Consider the following 22059-nt stretch of genomic DNA (forward strand, 5'->3'; position numbering starts at 1 on the left):
CATTTCTTGCGGGTTACTCTCTCAAACTCCGACCATAATTTGAAGTCCATTGGATTCAGATCAGGATTTCCAGATGGCCAATCAGATGGTGATATGTGGTTGGGCACATTCATTTCCAACCATTGTTGTGTGGTCCTCACCTGTGCAGGGGCTGAGTCCTGTTGGAAGGTCCAATGCCTACCGTGAAACAATGTATTATTCAGAGGCAGTACCACAGGTTCATTCCATACAGTGTCTTGATACACTTTAGCAGAGGTTTTTTCCCATTTAACAGAAATGCAGCTTGGATACCCCCCCCCTGATACGCTGCCATCCACCAAACCATCATCACTGATGCCGGGTGATAACCTCCCTGAATCCGGGGCTCTATGGCATGTGCTATGCAACCAACCAGGGCACATAGACGATCTTTTTTTGGTGACTAAATGACTCTTCAATGGCGAAAATCTTCTGATCTATGAAGAGGATATCTTTGTGTGTGCTGTTCGTGTACTATCGGAGAAGTGCCTTTGATTTTATCACTCTCTGCCACATAAGTTGTAGTATTAGGAAGTGTCCAGTAAAATAACAATAGGCTCTAACCTCCAGGTCATCAGTTAGTACATGAAACACCATTCCCTACAAAACATTCATCTCTTGTGAAAAAAAAACATTCATCTCAGATTGTGAGGGCTATGAAGGCAAACCTCTGCCATAATCACGAGAAAGTAGTTTGCCTTCATAGCCCTCACAATCTGAGTCCTAAAGCAGCATGGTCGACCTGTTCTTTGGCAGTCAATACATCTTCTGTATCATTATAACGGCAAATAGTCCGATACACAAACATCCCACTGATTCTAAAAACACTTGGAATTAGGTTAGTACAGGGTGATTATAAAGTCCTTGTGCAATTTTAATATTTAGATATACATAGCACATCCAAAGTATTAAATTTCAGATGATTATTCACATGATGTGTGACCAAATGATTCATTTTTATAGAATTATGTCAAAATAGTTGTCATCTACTCATCAAAATCACATTCTTAGAGGTACTTAAGGTCAGGATAAGAGAAGAAATTCTTTAAATCACTGAGTAGCAATTCATTTCTCAATTGCTACTCAGTGATTTGGCAGCCCGTACAGTGCTGGAGCACTGCGACACTGCAGCACCCCAAAGGAAAAAATGACAAAATTAAAATTTGTGTCTATAAATAATAACAATGCTTACAACATTATATAAATGCAGTACAACATGTTAAAGGTTACAGCTTATGTTTTGACATTGACTGAATAGTTAATAATTGAAATTGTTCGATTAACGCTTTAGATTACGAAACAAATGCACTGCGATCTAACGCCGATATTCGTTTGTTCTTGTCATTGCACGTTACGTCATTCCCAACTGTAACTGCTCAAACAGCAGTGTATTTTTAGTAAGCTTACGCGCCTTATTTCTGTGAGATATGAAATGTTTATTATTGGTGTGTGTGCCTGGTGAACTATTTTTTGTAAATCTTATTTTATTTTTTTAAGATAACATATAATTATTTATTTATTATAGATACAAGGCTGAATTATGACGAGTGTCACTGTTGAAAATATGAAAAGAATAATATTTTTTCAATTATCGTTACACGAAACAAATGCACTGTGATCTAACGCCGATATTAGTTTGCTGTCGTTGCACGTTACGTCATTAGATACACTGCCGCTTGGGCAGTGTATCTTATGCCTGTGCTCGTTATTTCTGTGAGACATGAAATGTTTATTATTGGCGCATGTTCGTGGTGAACTATTTTTTTTTGTAAATTTTATTTTATTTTGTTAAAATAACATATAATTATTTATTTATTATAGATACAAGGCTGAATTATGACGAGTGTCACTGTTGAAAAGAATTATATTTTTTCAATTATCGTTACACGAAACAAATGCACTGCGATCTAACGCAGATATTTGTTTGCACTTGTCATTGCTATTGATACGAATATTATATTATTGATGTTTGTTCGTGGTGAGGATGAAATATTTTTAATAAAGCAATTTTTAATATGTAAATTTATTTATTAATTAATTCGTTACTGATTAAGGAAAAAAAAAATTTTTTTTTTTTTTTTTTTTTTTTTTGTATACGTAGCACCCTCACTTAAAATTTTCACCGGCCGCCACTGGAGGAATGACTTCAACAAGTTAGTGATGGGCAGTAGATGGAATTTATGGTAGTTGTGCATAGCAGGAGAATTAAGCAGTAGTGGAGACAGTCAGATGTGTGTGTAGTGGAATGGAGTAGAGTGCCCTCCCACAATGAATCTTTGGAGGTGTAACATAATAATAAAAGATTAAAAACTAGTTTGCATGATAACTCAAGAAAGATGGTGGTTATGTTGAAGGTTAAAAATTTGAACTACATTGCAATAAAACTCCAAGAATTAAGCTTTTATATGCCATTTGCAGTGTAATTTTATCATATGTACATCCAATGATTCATATTTAAGTTTTTACAAGCTGACATTTTGTAAAAACTATTTTTTGTTTTGCTAAAACAAGTGGATGTTTTAGCAAAACATCCACTTGTAAATGTTCCAAAAAGATCAACATGAATTATTGCATTAGCTTTGGAAATATCCCAAGTTAATAAACTTTAAATTTGCACAAGGACTTTTATAATCACAGTGTATTTCATCCATGAAATATGCCTTTACTGCCCCTTTTAGTACCTTCATATAAAGAAGTCATTGTGTAAACTGCAAATATTAACAAAAAGCAGGTGATGCACAATGCATATGCATTAGTTAATCGCACACTACCAACCAAAACACTTCTGGAACCTCTTCACCCACTCTCTACCCAAAAATTTCACCTCGTATATACTATACTGAACAAAGTTGCTTATTAAAAATTCTTTAAACAATGGTGCCTTGTTTACATACCGCATTATGTAAGGGTGAAATTATGATTAACTACAACTACTATTATAAAAATTATATATTTATGTATTATATTATATAAATATATATAAATATTTAATCACAGTTTGAGCCACCAAGGATGTCTTTTATTTTTTTATCAGTTTAAATACATGTACAAAACTACACATATATATATATGTGTATATATATATATATAGCCAGCCTGGTTAGCCAAGTGGTTAGCATATCTACTCTCCAGCCAAAAGGTTGCGGGTTCGAATCCTGCCGTGGATATGGATGTTTGTGATTGTCTGTGGTGGTGGTGGTGGCGGGCAGTAGATGGCATTGATGTAGTTGCGGTTAGTGTTGCAGTTGGTGATTTGAGTGGTGGAGACAGAGATATAGAGTAGGTGTCCTCCCTCAATGAGTCTTTGGACTCCTTGGAGGTTACATAATAATGATATATTAATTCTGCAGATGACATGGTTTTAAAACCTATAACGCATTAATGCCATGTGTAGTAGGTTAGGAGAAAAGAAACCTATTGAAAATATCCTTAAACTGCTTCAGGAAGAAGGCTTCCAGAAAATAGATAGATGGAATGAAAGATGAAGACAAGCAGGTTTGGTGGATTTGCAGCTGTATTGAATAATCTGCAGCTTGTGTTATAATAGGCTTTACGAAAAGCGGAGGAACGATAGATTCCACTTCCACGAATGTTGTTCCACTGCATTCATGGAAGTGTATCTATGCATCCAATGAATTCAGTAGATCAGCACTCATGGAAGTACATATAGAAAAGACATAAGGCAGAAACAAATCATTTGTGAGACAATGTTAAGATGAATCTGCAAGAAGGGAATCACTGATTAGCCAAATCTTCTGGACAACATCAAGAATTTTGAGGGATTTTTGGTGCATGATCCCAAACATGAAAACAGTATTATAAGGTTGGGAGAATTTGGATTTTGCAGAGTTGGTAACAAGTAGGTGAAAAGTAACACATTGAGCAGGCTAAGAAAACTATAGATGTAATGTGTTTGCATCAGGAAATGTAAGACGTAAATGTCAGTCTAAGAAGGAAGAGAGAGATAGACTGAGAGATCTGGTTTTACGCAGCAATCTTGATATTATCAAATGTTAGGAGAGGAGAATTGAGATCTTTTTTAAAGAAAGAAGGGTTGGATCAAATGGTTGATTTCCCCCTCCTTCCACAATCACAATGAAATTCTTGTGAATTTTACTAGCTCCCTCTTATCATTAATTCAAACTTTTTCAATAACTTTTCTATTAAGCCTTTTTTTCTTCACAGAAAAATGAATTTCGAAAAGTATCATTAAGTATGCAGATTTTCTCATCTGTAATTTGCTCCTACCAATTCCATTGGTTTTACTAATTTTCCATGTTGCTTTTATTTTATTTTTTATTTTTTTAAATTCATCAACATATCCTCAAACAATAATGACATTTATATATTAATTACGAGTAATCATTAAGGCATCTTGTTGCACTGCTACTCTCCTATGGCCTAATTTTGGCTAAATTTGTGTTAATTGTAAACATTGTGATATATATATATTTTTTTAATTGTACTCTTTTTTTTGGTTTTTTTGGAAGAGCTTTTATACTTGGATTGCTTTTTGAAGAAAGTATGGTCAACAGAAACATACAGGAAAATAAATAAATAAACAAAAATAAAGTCTCCCATGTCATAAACTTGTAATTCACCTTCTATCTGGGCATAAACTCAAAAAGGCCACTGCTGTTGAAATTTAAGTTTTTTTTTATGCTTGGGGGAGGGGGGGCATAGAGAGAATGTGCATGTAGAGTTCCTTGACTAAAATGTCCCCCCCCCCCCAAAAAAAAATTTAATTGGCCACATTATTTTATTAGTTCTGTCCATGTGTGGCACTGATGCCTATATGTTTTGCAACTTCTTTAGTGTCAGATTGATAAAAAAAAGAAGTTAACACAACCTGAAAAACTAGTTCAATATGTAAAATAATTAGTAGGAAACACTTCTGGTACCAAATAACAATCAGTCTTCATTTTCAGATTAGCAGAAATTGGTCAATTCATGACTGATTAGGTAAAAGCCTATGTTCAAACACCACATACTGTATCAGAGAATAAATTTCTTAGCACATCATTAATGAATCTAGTGGAAGTAAACTATTCACACTGAGACCTATAATAGAAACTGGGTCAGATTTTACATGTGGAAATTAATTAGGTCCTGTACTTTTTTGGAGCTGCAATAATCAGCAAGGCAAGCAATGCAAGACAACATATGTTGCAGATGTATGACATAAGAAAGAACTTATTCTAAGACAGGAAGAATATTGTTAATCCATTGTTATCATAGTCAGATAAAACAAACTTAAAAAGTTTCAGAACTTACCAAGGAATTTATGAAAATATACCTTCAGTATTGGAGTTGCTTTAGACTGTACTACTTAAAAGACAAAGACTCTGTCCAGAAGCCTACATGTATTTTGCCTTTTGTTGGCTTTTAAGATGCCAGCCTGACACGTTTTGAATTATTGGTTCTCATCAAAGATTATGCACAGTTAAGAGTGCAAACCATAAAAATCCAATATCAGAAAGTTGTCTGTAAATGCACTCTTGATATGTAAATAATTATAACATTAGACCACAGAAACTGAAAGGCTTCAATCTGACAATTTAATTAACGACATGAAGGATATTATTAAATCATTGTTGCTATTGCTAGATTTTATATTCCATTGCGAAGTACTGTATCTTTTAAACTAATCTTCAATGCATTTATTTATTAAGTTTTTGCCCCTACTTATATCCTAACTTTACTACTTCAAAAAAGCTAGATGATGTCTTATGGGATAGTAATATATACTTTTAATATGTGACAAAAAAGAAAGTTTCTCAAATTAAGTGGATATTGAATCCAACATTATTTCAAAGCCGAATAGAGAAACTACAAGTTTCATGCCGAATATAGAGACTATAATAGTTTCAGCAGATACAAGCATAAGCTGACCTTTCATGAGAGAGAAACTCATAGTAAAGGTGGAGTAAGCTCCGATCACTCTCCTTAGTATTTTCCCATAACGTAAGGCTCCCACTGATGAGACCTCAAAAAAGGTCAAAACTGGTCTGGGTAGTGTTAGATCTTGAATGGGAGAATTTATTGAAAAATTCATTCATTCAAGATTTAACAAGTCTAACATATCAACAAGGAGAAACTTGTACTTAAGCAAACAAAAGGATTGTAAATAGGGCTATAAATACCTTTAAAATTATTTAAATGTAGAATTATAAAAGAAAACTTGTTTATTTAAATCTAAGTAAAGATTTCCAGTTTGTAAAATGTAACTATAAAAGGGTATTCTATGTGAAATGAAATGTTTATCAAGATGTAAACAAAAGTCCAAAGTTCGCGGGTGAATGTTTGGCTTGAGGCATAAGCATTTACATGGAAAGTGGCGCTAGCTCGTTTTCCCAGAAGACGCTACACAAGGAGACGCGGTATATCAGATCATCTTGCGGGCAAAGGAGACGAGTGCCGTGCGGAAGAACGTGGCAGTAAAGAGGGCGCAGAATAAAAGGGGTTTGCTCCCCTCTCTCGAGGCTTTTTGGTTCTTTTCTCCTAACCTTTCACGGATGTTTTACGTGGTTGGACATTGGGCCTCTCTCTCTCGCCTCCTGATGGATTCCGGATTGCCGAGATATTAGATGTCAGCACCCGCAGTTCCAGTGCCCTGACTAGCTATCTCCTTAAGACAGAATGGCTGAACCGGCAGCTCTGACAAGGACAAGCGGCATCAGAACCAGGCATTTGGCAGAGCCAAGTAGGATGACCTCTATGAGTAACCATGTAGATAAAGGCCAAGCGGAGATGTTCTGACCCCAATTCAAGGAAGAAGGATCGGGCTGTGTAAAATGAAAATGTGAATTAAGTGAAGGAGGATCTGTTAATCTTCCCAAGAGCTGGTAACGTACAGAATTTTGTTATTCCTTTCCCACTTAGAGTGAAGAAATGTTATATAGTTAGGAAGGACTCTTAGAACTCTTATGTGATTATCGATGATAGCAGTGGCTTAACTCCACTGAGCATTTGGTTAGAGAAAGTTTATAGATGAATTGTGACAAGTATTTTATGTGAATAACTAACGTAATTTAGAAGAGAACTGAATGGATGAAATTTAAGACTTGTGAAATGTGTAGTTTAATGCTTAATCTTATAAAAGGAGCTAATGATTGTATCCATTTGTGTTTTAGTTGGTTTAACTACTTCTTTACTTTAGAATGACATAAAACTGACTGAGTGCATGAATGTAAATATATAACCTTAAATCTCAATAAATGTGCTTTATGTTTTGTACCTGACATTGGCCTGAGAATGAATTCAAATTACCACTCATAAAAATGGAACCTAAGCAGAGTAGAATAGATGTTTAAAAGCCACGACTACAAACGATATTAAACATAGTTGTTATTGAGAATTTCGGTACCAAGAATAAGTATCCATCAATTGGTGGATCTCCAGATGGCAAAGAAGATGACTTCCACTCATTATTTTTGAGAGAAGTTCAGTACAATGAAACAAGTGTGATGCATGGTCTATCTCCCTTTATTCCAAACTGGACTGAATATAGCTTTACATCTATGCTTAAGAGTAGATGCTAGATGATACGATAGACTGCGAAGCTAATTAGTTAAACTAATTAGCTTGCCGGCTACATTTTCTTGAATACAAAGACAAGTGGAGTTGCCATAATTAAACATTCACACGTGTGCAACAGTAAAAAATAATATTTATGTTACAAATATTTCATCATTACCATTTTACATAGACATCAGTAAGAGTGAAGAGAACAACAGTAAGGAATATGAACAATAAACAGTACAGTGCATTTGCCAAATTTGAATTCCTCTGTACAAGCAGCTGCAAGTTTTTTATTTATTTATTCATTTTTTTTTAATAATATATGTGGGACCTATTCATGAGTTTGGCCAATCTACAGTATCCTAGTACTGTGGATAGATAATAAGGAACTTGCCCAAGAAGGAACATAGGAGAAGAGATCAGCATGAGATTGTGGTCTGAGCAGTGCCGGCACTAGGGTATTTGCCGCCTGCATGCAATTTCTATCTATGCACCCCTGTAATGATCCGGGCGTGTAAATTATTTGAAATTTCTTAAATAAATTTTGACAGAACAGCTATACGTTGGTTTGCTAAATGAAATGAACCAGGGTGTTGACTAGGCAGGATAACCGTTAAAAACCCGAATATTCAAAAAATTCTCAAAAGTTAAAGCAAATTTTGATAAGCCACTTCACTTTAATCGCTAAATATAATGATACAGAGATTATAGCCTTCTCACCGACTCGAATCGCTAACAAAATTAAAATGATTTTTAATTAAAGTTAAAAATTATTTGAACTAAAGTTTAAAAAATTCTTGCATTTTACAAGTTATTAAATTCTTAGTAACTTGTAAAAATTTTTTAATAATTTTTATAAGTGGAACTATCTTTAAGGAAAATAAAAGAAACTCAAGATAGATGAGAAAATAATAAAATAATTCAGAAATAATTTGAACATTTAATATAAGTATTCAAAATATAACATCTTTACAGTATTCTGTAAAGATGTTATTTTTTGAATACTTATATTAACATACTTATAATAACAGAAAATAAATTAAATTACATAAATATACTTGAAAACTGTTTTATTAAAATTTTAGGATTTTTGATTTCATATTCACAAAATTAGATATATAATGGTCTTAACGTCTAATTCCGCACATATCATTTTCAATAGCTATTAACACCAAACTAACAAGCCTTTTTTTTGTGACATCCTTGTTCTTAAGTAGGTTTTAATCAATTTCAACTTTGAAAAGGAACGTTCACCACTCGCCACACTAACAGGTAAGGTTAATAGTATTTTTAAAGCAATTGAAAAATTAGGGAAAGGTAAGTTATTGGACACAATAAAATTAAGAATATCGAAAGGGTTTTGAATATTTAAATTATCCTTCCGAAAAATATCCCGGAAAGCACAATTCGTCATATAGTTCTATTGCATTTACGTCTTTATTGTTGCGTCCTTCAAGAGAATCTCTAAATCGTCACAATTTTTTCGTAAATCTTCGTTATTAATTTGTAGTAATCTATACAAGAAATTGAAATTATCATAATATGTTTTTAGTTGTTCAAAACGTTCTATTAACGAACACATTACAACGTCTAGAAATGTATAAAACACATTCATTCTAAATTTATCTTCTGGCAATTGTGTCGTTTCGTTATGATGCTTGTAGTCAAATTGTCGTGTCTTCTTTCGTCGTCGAACTTCCGTACCAGTTTTAAATTCTTGTTCTCCATCCACCTCTTCTCTGTTCTTTTGCCGTTTTTAGAACTCCTTTAAAATTTGTATCTGATCGATACTCTTTTAAGAATATTTTTAAGTTTTCGATAGATTCTAAAGCAAGTGTAATGTTACTAAGATGAAAAGCCAAACAGCTATTTTTCTGGCGACCTTAATTAAAATTAAGGGGATAAAAATCCCTTTTTCAAGTGTAATGTTCATATTTTTGTCTTGAAGCATTTTACTCACAGGGTTTATTTTATTCACAGGGTTAAGTAAATCATGCCAAGCTATAAGAGAGCAAATAAATTTGTAGTTCTTTATTTTAGCACATAATGTTTGTGCTTCATGCTGAGTTTCTTTATTAAAATTTTCATTATTTAAAATTTCAAAAAGTGCATCATAAATTTCTCCTAGCTGATATCGTAGAGGGCGGATTGCATTAATTTTACTTTCCCATCGCTTTTCTGATAGCTGTCTCAATGCTAAATTTTTTAAGAACTTTAAAAGGACTGCCCAACATTTGTGAGAGAATGAAAAGAAATTGTATATTTCTTGAATAATTACAAAGAAACTAATTGTATCTGCATTCACTTTGGCTGCATCGTTAATGATTAAATTTAGAGTATGAGCAGCACATGGCACGTAAAAAGCTCGAGGATTTTTGTTCAAAAGTCAGTTTTGGAGCCAATATTTTTTTCAATATTTCACTTTCAATATTTTGTCCAATTGTCATACCCTTGACCTCGCATGTCTCCAATGATAATGTTCCATTTTTCCAGTTGTTCCATTATTGTTGCACATAAACCACGTCCTGTGGAATCTGATATATCTGCAAAACCAAAAACGTTTTCCCTGATCTTAACAATTCCATTGTCACAGGAAACAAAGCGAATAATAATAATGGTCATTTGTTCTGTTTTACTTGAATCAGTTGTGCAGTCTAAAATTATGGAATAATATTTAGATTTTTGAATTGATAATAAAATTGTATCCCTGATTCCGTTACTTAAAGTTTCCAATATTTCATTTTGACTGTCTTTACTCAAATAGCGTACTCTATTGTTTCGTTGTAGGACCCTTTCAACATGATTTTCCACAATGGGATCAAACTTCGCAAACAGTTCGACTAATTTTAAAAAATTGCCGTTATTCCTTTCGTATAATTTATCAGATGATCTGCTAAAAGCTAAATTTTGGCTACCATAGAATTTTATAAGTTCAATCAAGCGTTCTAAAACACTCGTCCAATGTTTCTTTTCCATTTCATACATGCTTTGAGTCTGGCAATCTATAGTAGTTTTTTTTTTTTTTTTAATTTTATCAAGTTCCTTCCATTTTAAGAAATTTTTTATGTAAGTTAAACTAGTCTCATGTCTATGTAAAGTTGTATTTACATTTCTCCAATCATTATAATCTTCTACAAGACTACTTAATTCAGTAGGTGTGAAAAGTTTGCAACAAAAGCAAAAAACAGAATTTAAAGTTTCCAAATAAATAAGCCATGTTCTTGGCACGAGCTCCCCGTTTTCCATTTTGCTATTATAATATGTGTCGCCAAATTTACGACCATATGTATCTCTGGGATATATTATATTTTTCTTTTGAACAGGCCCCATTTCAATTAAAACAACTCGTAATTTTTCATCAATATTTCCCCATTCACCTGGATCTTCTAAATTTACAGACTAACAATGTGTTAGTTTCGCAATCAACTACAACTAAATCTTCTCCTAACTGTTTTTCACTTAAATCATGCGTCTTGTTATCTTGTTCAATAGTTGCTATAGTATTTTCTTGAAAACTGGATGATGTGCACGGTCCTTCAACTCTGATTTCTGATGTATCGAGTTGGTTACAATCTGCATCAGAATATTTTAACAAATTTATTAAGAGCCCCAGTTTGTTTCTTAATATCTGCTTCATTCGCATCATGATGCTTACGATTTTGTGCGCGGGATAACTTTTTTTTAATTTTTGATTCCATTTCTATTTTATACCCACAAGAAATTATTACACAACACGACACAGAGACAAAATAATAGTCCGCACTGCGCTACTGTCAGTAGCCTACTGAAATGCGTATCATATGACTGGTTAACTAGAACAAATGTTTTGTACGAAAATTCATTTCTTCGCATAAAAACCGTTCACCATTTCACTTTAGATAGACTGCAGTAGACACAACATTCTACAAGCAAGCATTTAGCCTGCTCTTGCTGCAAAATTGTAAACAGCCGGTTAATCAAAGAGGCGGCAATATACAATTTTTTTTAAATTTTATTCGGTGTATCCGGCCTTATTTATTTTAATATTGATCATTCTAAGAATTTTTTGTTTTTATGATAAAAATTTTTTTTCTTAAAAATTAACTTATGAACCGTGCCCCAGCGCCGGCACCCCCTTCGTAGCAGCGCCCGCATCCACTGGCCCTGGGTCTGAGCCTAGGAGACAGACTACATTAATGGTGTTCTTGAATGGGTCAAAAGTGAGGAAGAGATCCAAGATATTTCAAGAGTGATTGGGGCTGTCTGATATTCGGGTAGGCATGTGTACTATTTGTGTAAAGTTACTGGCCATGGCAAATGACAGCCTATCTACCTGCTCTTGATCTGTGTAACTCGAGTAGGAGAGTAAGATGATGTTGTGAACATTAAAGTCTCAAAGGAAAATAACTTCACTGTAAGGAAAGGTGGATTGAAGAATACTGACTTTCAAGGAAAGGAAATCAAAAAGTTCAGAATGGTTTGTTGAATTACAGAAACGGTAAAGACTGAAAATGAATTTGATAGAATGGGGTACAGACATTTTCAGCCAGAGAAGGTCAAAATCAGGAGAGTCTAGATTGGGAACTCCTCGACATGGCATGTCAGAATGGGCATATGCACAAACCCCACCTGTGGAGTGAAAAGAGTGTGTAACCAGGAAGGTTGAGGTGAGTAGTGCTTGGAGGAGTAGAAATATGGGTTTCTGTCAGGAAAGGTAAGTAGGGTTTTGTAGACTGGAGATGGAAATGGACATCATTGAGGTGTGAACAGAAGCGACACACACATATTGGTATAGTGTATTAGGAGGGTTCTGCAAGGTTTGCTGTTGACTGTATTGGTCACACGTTCCTTATTCAGCGATAGGGTTAGAGTTTCCAAGGTGGATCGGATTTTTGCATTAGTATGCCCTTTTTCATAGTTAATTGTCAATGTGTCATCTCAACTCTGTTATTTTTCTTCCCGTGTGTTAGCACATATGTTAAATTAAAACTGATGGCCTGAAATGATAATTATTTATTATAATACAATATATTTAACACAACTGAGCATAACAATTTCCCAAACTGTTGGAATGGTAAGGCAGTTGTTATGTTTAAGGTTTGGTCTATGAAATAGAGCTTCAGTACTTTCTTTGAAGAGTCTTTCATATCTATACACAAGCAGGGGTGCTTAAGGGTCAAAGCAGTATAACTGAGAGGAGACCACCACATAGTCATTAAAGGAATGCAGAGAACCGACCAAGCCTTCTGACCTAATGTCCAATCCTCACCTTCTCGTGGTGCACCCTGTTAGGCATCTACCTGGATACTGAATGAACAAGTACACGCTGGCAATTTGAGATTTAACCGATCAAATTGTATTCTTATTGACTTAAACCACAAATAAAATGATGCTATAACATGATAGAATTTCATGCTGGTTTTATGTGATAATAATTTCATGAAAAATTATTATCACATAAAAACAAAGTAATATAGTTTATGCATCACAATATGTGTGTCTCCTTGCTTAATGTGACTTTTGTTATTGTTTTCCCTTAGCCAAATTATCTACATCCACTTTACAACCTGAGGTGCAAATTTGAATCAAAGCATGCAAAGTTCATCAGTCAAGTCGAGAAGAAAATTTATTTTTTCTAAAACTCATGCCAGAAAATGCTTATTCACAAATGTATGTGCTTCCAAATGCACCTATCATCTTCTTCGCAAAACTGAATACTTCAAATTTTTTTTGTAAGCATCGATAAAATATTTGGATATTTTCTAATGAAAATGCATTCTTTAATGTTTCATTGTGCTGTAATTCCAGAACTTCCATCTGTAGTTGGTTTCGTACGTCATCAATGTCGACATTAAAAATGTTCAAAAATAATCGCATTTCGATGCTATTTTTGTGAAAATCAACAAATCTTGTTGAAACTTCCGTTTGTAAATGTTCAATAATACCAACAAAAGTTTCCTTTTGTTTGTATTTCCAAGTTGCACAGGTGATATCACGAAGTATAGGTATAAAATTATTTTTAATTTATTATTCATATTATAAAATGTATTTTTTAAATAATTCAACATACGGGCCACATGCCATCTAATTATTAAATAAACCTTTAAAGATAATTAATTTTTAGTGCTGGTTAGATAAAATAATAAAAGTCTCCAAGATTTTTGAGAGAGAGAGAGAGAGAGTCATTTCGATTTAAATTCGGCCGATGTAAAATAGCTTCACAACTTTCTTTAAAAAGGCAGTCATATTTGAACCTGCATCTATGGAGGAGAAGAGCTTTATCCCACTGGATATTATGAGTAGTGTCAATGCTGTGTTGTGCTAGACCAGACTTATGAGGGTTCGTGTATTCAATATAATATTGATGTTCCTTAATTATTTTTTCCACAGAACGGCCTGTTTGTCCAAAATAAGATGCATTGCATTCACACGGTATTTGGTAAAAGCCAGCCAAAGATAGAGGTGACAGTTTATCTTTTGTAGATGGCAATAAAGAAGATATTTTGTTGATAGGAATATATGTGGGAATCAGATGATACTTCTTCAAAATTCTGCCTATCGGTTCTGAGATGCCTGGAATGTAAGGGATTGGAACTCTGCAGTCTGTTGAAGAAACCTCAGGTATTGGAACATAGGGCTCAATTAACTGCTGGATTTGATTGGGGTAGTAACCATTTGATTCTATTAACTTTTTTATAGTGGAAAGTTCATGTTGTAAGATTACTGGAGAGGAGCACACTTTATGTGCTCTATTAATTAAGGATTTGATAATGCCAACTTTTTGAGATGTGTGATGAGCAGATTTTTGATGAATGTATCTGCCAGTAAATATAGGTTTTCGATAAAATATGCAAGGTTAGGTGATAGTGGTGAACTCATAGCAGTTATTTGCACTTGATATGATTGTAAATTTGAATAGGTCTACTATGTCTGCTGGAAATTCTTGGGTAGAATGTCTATGGTTTCGGTATGAGGAATATTCATAAAGAAGGACATGATGTCAAAGATCACCATCATCGTCAGTTTAATGTCTTGTGTTCTTGTGCAAAATTCTGTGGAATGTTTTTATTGCAGAAGCTGAGTGGCAAATAAGAGGACACAGAAGGTTTGATAAGAATCTTGAGACCTTGTACATGGGGCTGCCTATGGAATCCATAATAGGCCTAAGCAGACAATTACTTTTGTGTAGTTTTGGTGCTCCCATATATTCGAGGGAGGGGGTCATTTGCATAAGTTCTGAGTGTTTTAACAATTTTTTGGTCTTGGGATGTTGTTTTGTCCAATAACTTATTAGCTTATTAAATTGAGTTTTGGTAGGATCTTTATTAATATTAGAATATTCCAATCATGTAGGAGCAATTCCATTTTCCACTTACAAGATTTGGTATCTAGCAGTACTATGATGTTTCCCTTGTAAGCCTTTGTAATGGCCATATTATTATTGCATTTTAAAGACTTTAGGGTTTTCAACTAAGAAAGTTGTATATTCAGTTCCAGTGGTTTCACACCATGAATGAGTTCTGTGACCTCAAAGCAAAATCTATTAGCTTGATCACTGAAGAGATGACCGATGTTCTTTTCAATGTTGTGCATGATTAAATGTTTGGTTGAAATGGCAAACTTATGGCCCAGTGCTAGGAAATTAAGTTCATTTTCTGTTAGTGAGTGGCGAAACAGATTAACGCTACCCACTTGTGTGCAAGTAATTTTTTTTTTTTTTTTTGAAATTGATTCAATTGCACTGCATATTACTTGGATTTATGGTACTTTTTTGAGGGCTCTTTTGCCTGCATTTTTTTGAGATATTAATAACAGCATTAAGCAAGTCAATACTTAAAGTGATCTGTTTCCAATTTTGATATTTTTATAATATTTAAAGCTAATTCCTTTTTTTTTTTTTTTTGAAATTCACAGCTAGTTAAGTAATACAGAATAGCTGGCTTTGATATAATAATTTCTTCTATCTTAGCAAACAATGGCATTAGTTTCGTGCATCTACATTTCATTAAAAATGAGATTCCAGCATGTAGCTCATTGGCCACTCAACTTCAGTAATAAACAATTCCACAAAATTCTGTACAAGAATACAAAACATTAAACTGACATCTTCAAATATAATGGTGAGCATTGATATCATGTCCCTCTTTATGAATATTCCACATACTGAAACAACAGACATTCTAGCCCAAGAATTTTCAGTAGACACATTGGACATATTCAATTTCACAATCACATCAGGATACTTTACATGGAAAGAACTGCTATACCAACAAGTGGAAGGAACTGCTACGGGTTCATTGCTATCACCTAACTTAGAAAATTTTATCTGGACCATCTGAAAGTAAGAAATTTTGAATTTGACCCAAAACCATCTGTCTGGTTACAATACATGGATGACGACATATTTGCAGTATGGATCACACAGAGCCAGAACTCCATTCATTTTTATAAAAATTCAAAATATACATCTCCATATTAAATTTATATCAGAAAAAGAAACATCAAGTGGAATTTCCTTTTTGGACATTAATATCCAGCATAACCCTGATGTTTCGATATGTGGAATATTCATAAACAGGGACATGATGTCAAAACTCACCATCATATTTGAAGATGTCAGTTTAATGTCTTGTATTCGTGTGCAAAATTTTGTGAAATTTTTTTATTGCAGAAACTTGGTGGCCAATGACAGGATGCAGAAGGTTTGACAGGAATCTTGAGATCTTGTGGGTGGGGCTGCCTATAAAATCCACAATAGGCTAAGTTGACAATTACTTTTCTGTAGCTTTAGTGCTACATATATTCGGGGGTCTTGCATAGTAAGCCTGGATTATTTTTAACAATTTCTTGGTTTTTAGGATGCTATACTCACAATACATCAGCACACCACCCATCTCATAAATATATCATCATAAAAGCCTTCATTGACCAGAGAACACAGGATTTGTTCTTCCAAAGGACTGCTCAAAACAGGAATTAGAAACCATTAAATACAGCACTACTAAATGGATTCAACTTAAGAGGAACAACACAAATACTTTTTTAGGTGTTGGCAGCATCCAAGAGAAGAAATATAACTAAACAATAAATAACGGAAAAAACTCAAGTAGAAAGATTATTTATTAGTATAATTTTCGCCTATGTGTCACAGGCATCCTCAGTACATTAAGCTCAAAATTAAACACTAACTGACAATTCCAAAAAGCGCCACCTAAGTAGCTGGTGTAAGATAACTAAAAAGGTCAATAACTTTCCTAAAAAAAAAAAAAAATTAATATAATAAAAAGTTAGGAAAGATTAGCTGATTTGTAAAATACTATCTCCCATAAAGGGGTCAGACGTAAGCCGTCGGATCTGTTTAAGTTAGGAGAATGAAGTAGAGTTTCACATGTTTCTTTATAAAGGCGTTCCATGAGAAACTGACTTTTGTGAAGAACTCTTGTCTTTCTCCAATGAACTCTGTGTCTAGTGAAGATGGCATGTTCAGAAAGTCCAGACTTTTCAGGTTTAAAGTATTCAATATAAGATTGGTGTTCTTCTAGCCGAATAGAGGCAGATCTTCCCGTTTGTCCGAAATAAGATAATCCACAAGAGCACGGAATCTGGTAGACACCTGGATGATTAAGATGTGGAAGCTTGTCCTTAGGAGAAGTGAGAAAGGTGGAGATTTTTCTAAACGGTCGAAAGGCAACAAAAATATTCAGTGGTTTTAAAACTTTTGCTATACGTTCACTGATACCTTGTACATAAGGGATAGTAATGCGCGTTATTTCCTCTGTGTTTGAAGAGGAAGACATATTAAAACTATTCAAAGTTCTTTCAATGAAGCAATTCTTATAACCATTAGATAGAAAGGAAGAAGTTATGTATTGTAGTTCTTTCTGTAAAAGATCGTCTGTAGAACAAAAGGAGTGGGCCCGATGAACCAGTGTTTTAATAGTTCCTGCCTTTTGACTGGGATGGTGATGAGATTCCGCATGGATATAATGGTCTGTATGAGTCTTCTTTCTATAAACTGAGAAATGTAGGTTACCATCTGGTTGGCGAAGAATTAGAAGATCTAAAAAGGCTAACTGCTTATTTGATTCTATTTCTAGGGTAAACTTGATCCTAGGATGAAATGCATTTAACTTAGTGAGAAATTGTTGAAGTTCATCAGAAGAGCCATTCCATACAGCAAAAATGTCATCAACATATCTGAACCAATGCGTAGGTCTGGGAGAAATATTGTCAAAGATACGTTGTTCAAAATGTTCCATAAAGAAATTGGAGATAGCAGGAGAAAGAACTACAATACATAACTTCTTCCTTTCTATCTAATGGTTATAAGAATTGCTTCATTGAAAGAACTTTGAATAGTTTTAATATGTCTTCCTCTTCAAACACAGAGGAAATTTTAGCACAACAGTTTAAATTTAACAAACATGCACCTATTTGTACAGAGGGATTCAAATTTGGCACATATACTGTTCATCATCATCAAATTCCTGATATATACCTGCAAGGAGTGCACAGGATATGATAGTACTACATGAAAAATTTACATCATTACTAACTTCCTATCTACAATACAATTTTCTTCCAAATCAGTCTGTTAAATGTCAAGACTCCATATTATTATTAGGGCTTATATTTCTGTTTTATAAGGCACTTTTTACTGTATCAATCCACCTATATCTTGGTCTTCCTCTGGGTCTTTTTCCTGTGTGAAAAACTGCTAAATGAAACAAGCAGCGGTGACAACTGTGTTGTCACCACTGCTTGTTTCATTTAGCAGTTTTTCAAAGTAATTACTCCATACTTAAAGGATATCTTTTTCTCCTGTTTTCATGTCACCTTTATCATCTCTAACTCCTTTTACAGCACTCTTTCCTCCATTTCTAAGCTTCAACAACCTCCAGAATATCTTACCACCTTCTTGATATTTATTTTCTATGTTCTTGGAAAAATCCTCCCATTTTTTAGCCAGTTTTACTCAGTGTTTAGCTTTCTTACATTTGTCTCTGTATTCTCTAAGCGCAAAAGCTGACTTATTTGCCAGGAACTTTTGATATGCTTTCTTCTTTTCCTTCGCTGCCTCTTTAACTTCCTGTGTCCACCATGGAGTTCTAATTTTTCTATCCTTGCAGACAACCTCACCACATGCCTCTCTGGCTGAATCAATCAATGTTTTCTTCAGGGCTTGCCATTAATCTCCAAGGTTTGGTTCCTGCTCTCAAACTCTTTCATTTTTTCTTAAATAATATTTGTGTATTTTAGTCTACAATTCACATCAGAGCTGCTCAACTTTTATTCTCTTTAAAACCTTCTTACATGTTCTTCTTTTCAATATGAAATTTAATTTTATCCTGCTCAAGACTAAATGGTGATCACTTCCAATTTCAAATCCTCTGTACACTCTGGTGTCCTGCCCAGTGGGAAAACATCACTATAACATAGTCAATAAGACTTTTCTTATTCCTTGCCTCTTCTCTCCATGTGAATTTGTGCACATCTTTATGTTGGAACATGGTGTTAGTAATAACAAGTCCATGTCCTGACCAGAAATCCAACAGGTATTTGTCATTATTATTAGCTTTGCTCTTTTCTCCAAATTTTCCCAAAATATTTTTGTATGTCTAACAATCATTTCCTACTCTGCTATTTAGATCCCCAACAAGGACCAACTTTTCCTTTTTCATTGTGTCAGTTGCTTTCTCTAAAGCCTCAAAAAATTCCTCCACTTCTAACTTAGTAGAACCTTCTGTGGGACCATAGGCACAAGTAAGTCTCATTGTCCAATTAGCCATTCTGATATTTGCCCACATCACTCTACTTGAGACTGCCTTCCATTCAAGAAGATCAGCATCATATTTAGTGTTGAATACTATGGCTACTCCTTCTTTTCCTTGACAGCCATTGCCTGAATATAACATTTCGTATTTATTGCTCAGAAAGATCTCACCAGTTTTTGTCTTTTTTGTTTCAGTCACCCCTATTATGTCGATCTTGTACTTATCTAATTCCTCAGCTAGCTCCATTTCTTTGTCATTGAGGCTTCTTATGTTAATAGTACCGATCTTGAACTCTGGTGATGTTGAGTTGGGATGTGTTTTCAGATTTGTTCCAGTTGCTGACTTTTCGCTGTTCGTCCTGGTTCCCTGGCGAAAACATCGGGGGCCTGGTTTAACCAGGCGACGCCCAGCCGGCATGAAATTTTGTCATTTTGTACCATCATTTTGTATTTTGGTTTAAGCCAATAAGAATACAATTTGGTCGGCTAAATCCCAAATTGCCAGCCCATCCTCATCCGTTCAGTATCCAGGTAGATACCTAACAGGGTGCACCACGAGAAGGTGAGGATTGGACATTGTCAGAAGCCCTGGTCGTTTCTCCGCATTCCTTTGAAGGCAATGTAAAAGTCTCCTCTCAGTTATATAGGTTTGACCCTTAAGCACCCTACACATACTGTTTTATTGTTTAAATTCTTTACTGTTGTTCATCACTCTAACTGATGATGTTTTGCAATATGTACAATAAAATATTTGTAAAATAAATATTATTTTTTTTATTGTGGCACATGCATTAATGTTTAAAAATGTTGGCTAAGTTAGCAAGGTTAGGCAGTGTATCCACTATCTAACTGGCAGATAATGAATTACATTGCCCAAACCTTCTTAGTGAAGCCATTAAGTAAAGTGGATTGGCACGTCAGCCATCAACTTGCAAACAGAAAACAGTCTAAAATCAAGGTAAGTAAAGTTAATGAATTACCATCGATTACATGTTAATTAATCCCATCCAAGAAAGGTCGGAAACCTACTTTAATTATTATTAGTACTATATGTATGCTAACAGTTAAATAATCTAGAAACCTCACTCTATAAACAAAACATGGAACTATCCTCATGAAACATGAGTTTCTAAATTACTGTTAGTATACTTACAGTACCAATAATAATTTATGTATATAACAGGTTTACAGTCTTTTATAATAGGGTGGTGTGATTAACATTAAAAACTTAAGTCTCTTAGTTGTTGTTCAAATTAAAGGGTAAAGAATATCTATATAGTCCCTGTTGTTCACCTACATGTAAAGCATTTTCTATTCAGAAGATGGCTGAGGAATTGAGGGCACTGCACTGAAAATGGAAAATAAAACCACCAATTGTAGTTTATGGAATGTTTTTTTTTTTGAGTATGTTCTTTGATTTGTTTCCCCACCACACACACACACACACACACACACACACACACACACACACACACACACACACAAAAAAAAAAAACCTTTATGGTACAATGAAAGCAAATTTAAAATACAGCATCCATTAGTTAATAGTTCAGAATCCAAACAAATGAGACATCTCCATTTGTTGATCACATTGCCAACCATTGATTTTCGATACTCCAGTTGAGCAGCAATGGCACGTATGAAATGCTGCCAATGTGACAGCCCAGAATGACACCTCCTAGAAGTCACTGAATTCATGTCGTGTTGCCATACTACCTGTATTAAATTGTCACGATGAAATACTGCTTCCTACTATCTGCATGCAGGCTTTTATGTTCCATAACTTCAAATAAAAGGGGTGTCTGTACAATTAGTAGTAGATAGTGTGTATGATAGTTGCTGTTCAGTAATGGATTTTAAAAGCTTTTGTTATGCTATGGCTTTACCCTGTTTAACTACCAATGATGAAGCAGATAAGTCACTTACTTAGAGAATTCATATAAACTTACACATTTTATTGTGATACATGATTATTTTCACATATCTTTTCAGTTCTAATACTTGCAGTATGTCCTGAATCACTTCTATGGAAGAAAAATTAAAAAAAAAAAAAACATCACCCTAGTCTTTCCAAAAGAATATGTATCCACATTTCAATAGAAGCTAACCAAACAATAAATAAATAAACAAATAAGGTATTTACTCGAGTTTGTGCATTGTGGCAATTTCTTGTGACATCATGAACAAATATTAAGGGTAAACATTTAAAATGAACACAGCTGTGAAATGAAAAATGAAAGAAAGTTCTTAGATGCAGACATATTTAGCTATGCTAGTGAGGTTTCTAAATTATGATTGATGATGTCACATGACATGGCAACAAATGATAAACATTCAAAAAACATTTAGGTTATGTTTTTAGAATCAATATAAAGAAATTATGTAGATTGGAAAAATATTAAAAATAATTGTAATACTTCATTATCATCTTTCCAAGTTTTAGAATCGACTATTAATGGTTATAATTTTGTATACTTCACCAACAGGTACAAAATAAGCCACTTATACCACTATTATATTTTACGTTAGTTAAATAGTAATAAATAAACATTTCCAATAGTGATGGAATAAAATATACTCTGAGTTCTCAATAAAGATTTTTATGATGACTCTATAAATTCTCTTATTGACTGCATGCTTATTATAATAAAATTAGTCATAATCAACAAACAGTCTGTAATGACCAGCTTACCTCAAGAAGCATGATAAGCTACATAGAAGTTACACAATGGATGGTAAGAACATAAGAATGTGCAAAAAATGCCTAA

General features: G+C 34.0%; 1 protein-coding gene across 3 annotated transcripts in view; it reads right to left on the reverse strand.

The window, feature by feature from the left end:
* LOC150092490 (uncharacterized) overlaps nt 1-22059 on the reverse strand; it is a 376973-nt gene that overhangs the window by 275757 nt on the left and 79157 nt on the right. The gene's annotated exons all lie outside the window — the stretch shown is intronic.

Source organism: Typopeltis vanoorti, chromosome 25 (genome assembly GCF_054136105.1).
Source record: "Typopeltis vanoorti isolate ZY-2024b chromosome 25, IOZ_Tvanoo_1.0, whole genome shotgun sequence".
Taxonomy (NCBI): Eukaryota; Metazoa; Arthropoda; class Arachnida; order Uropygi; family Thelyphonidae; genus Typopeltis; species Typopeltis vanoorti.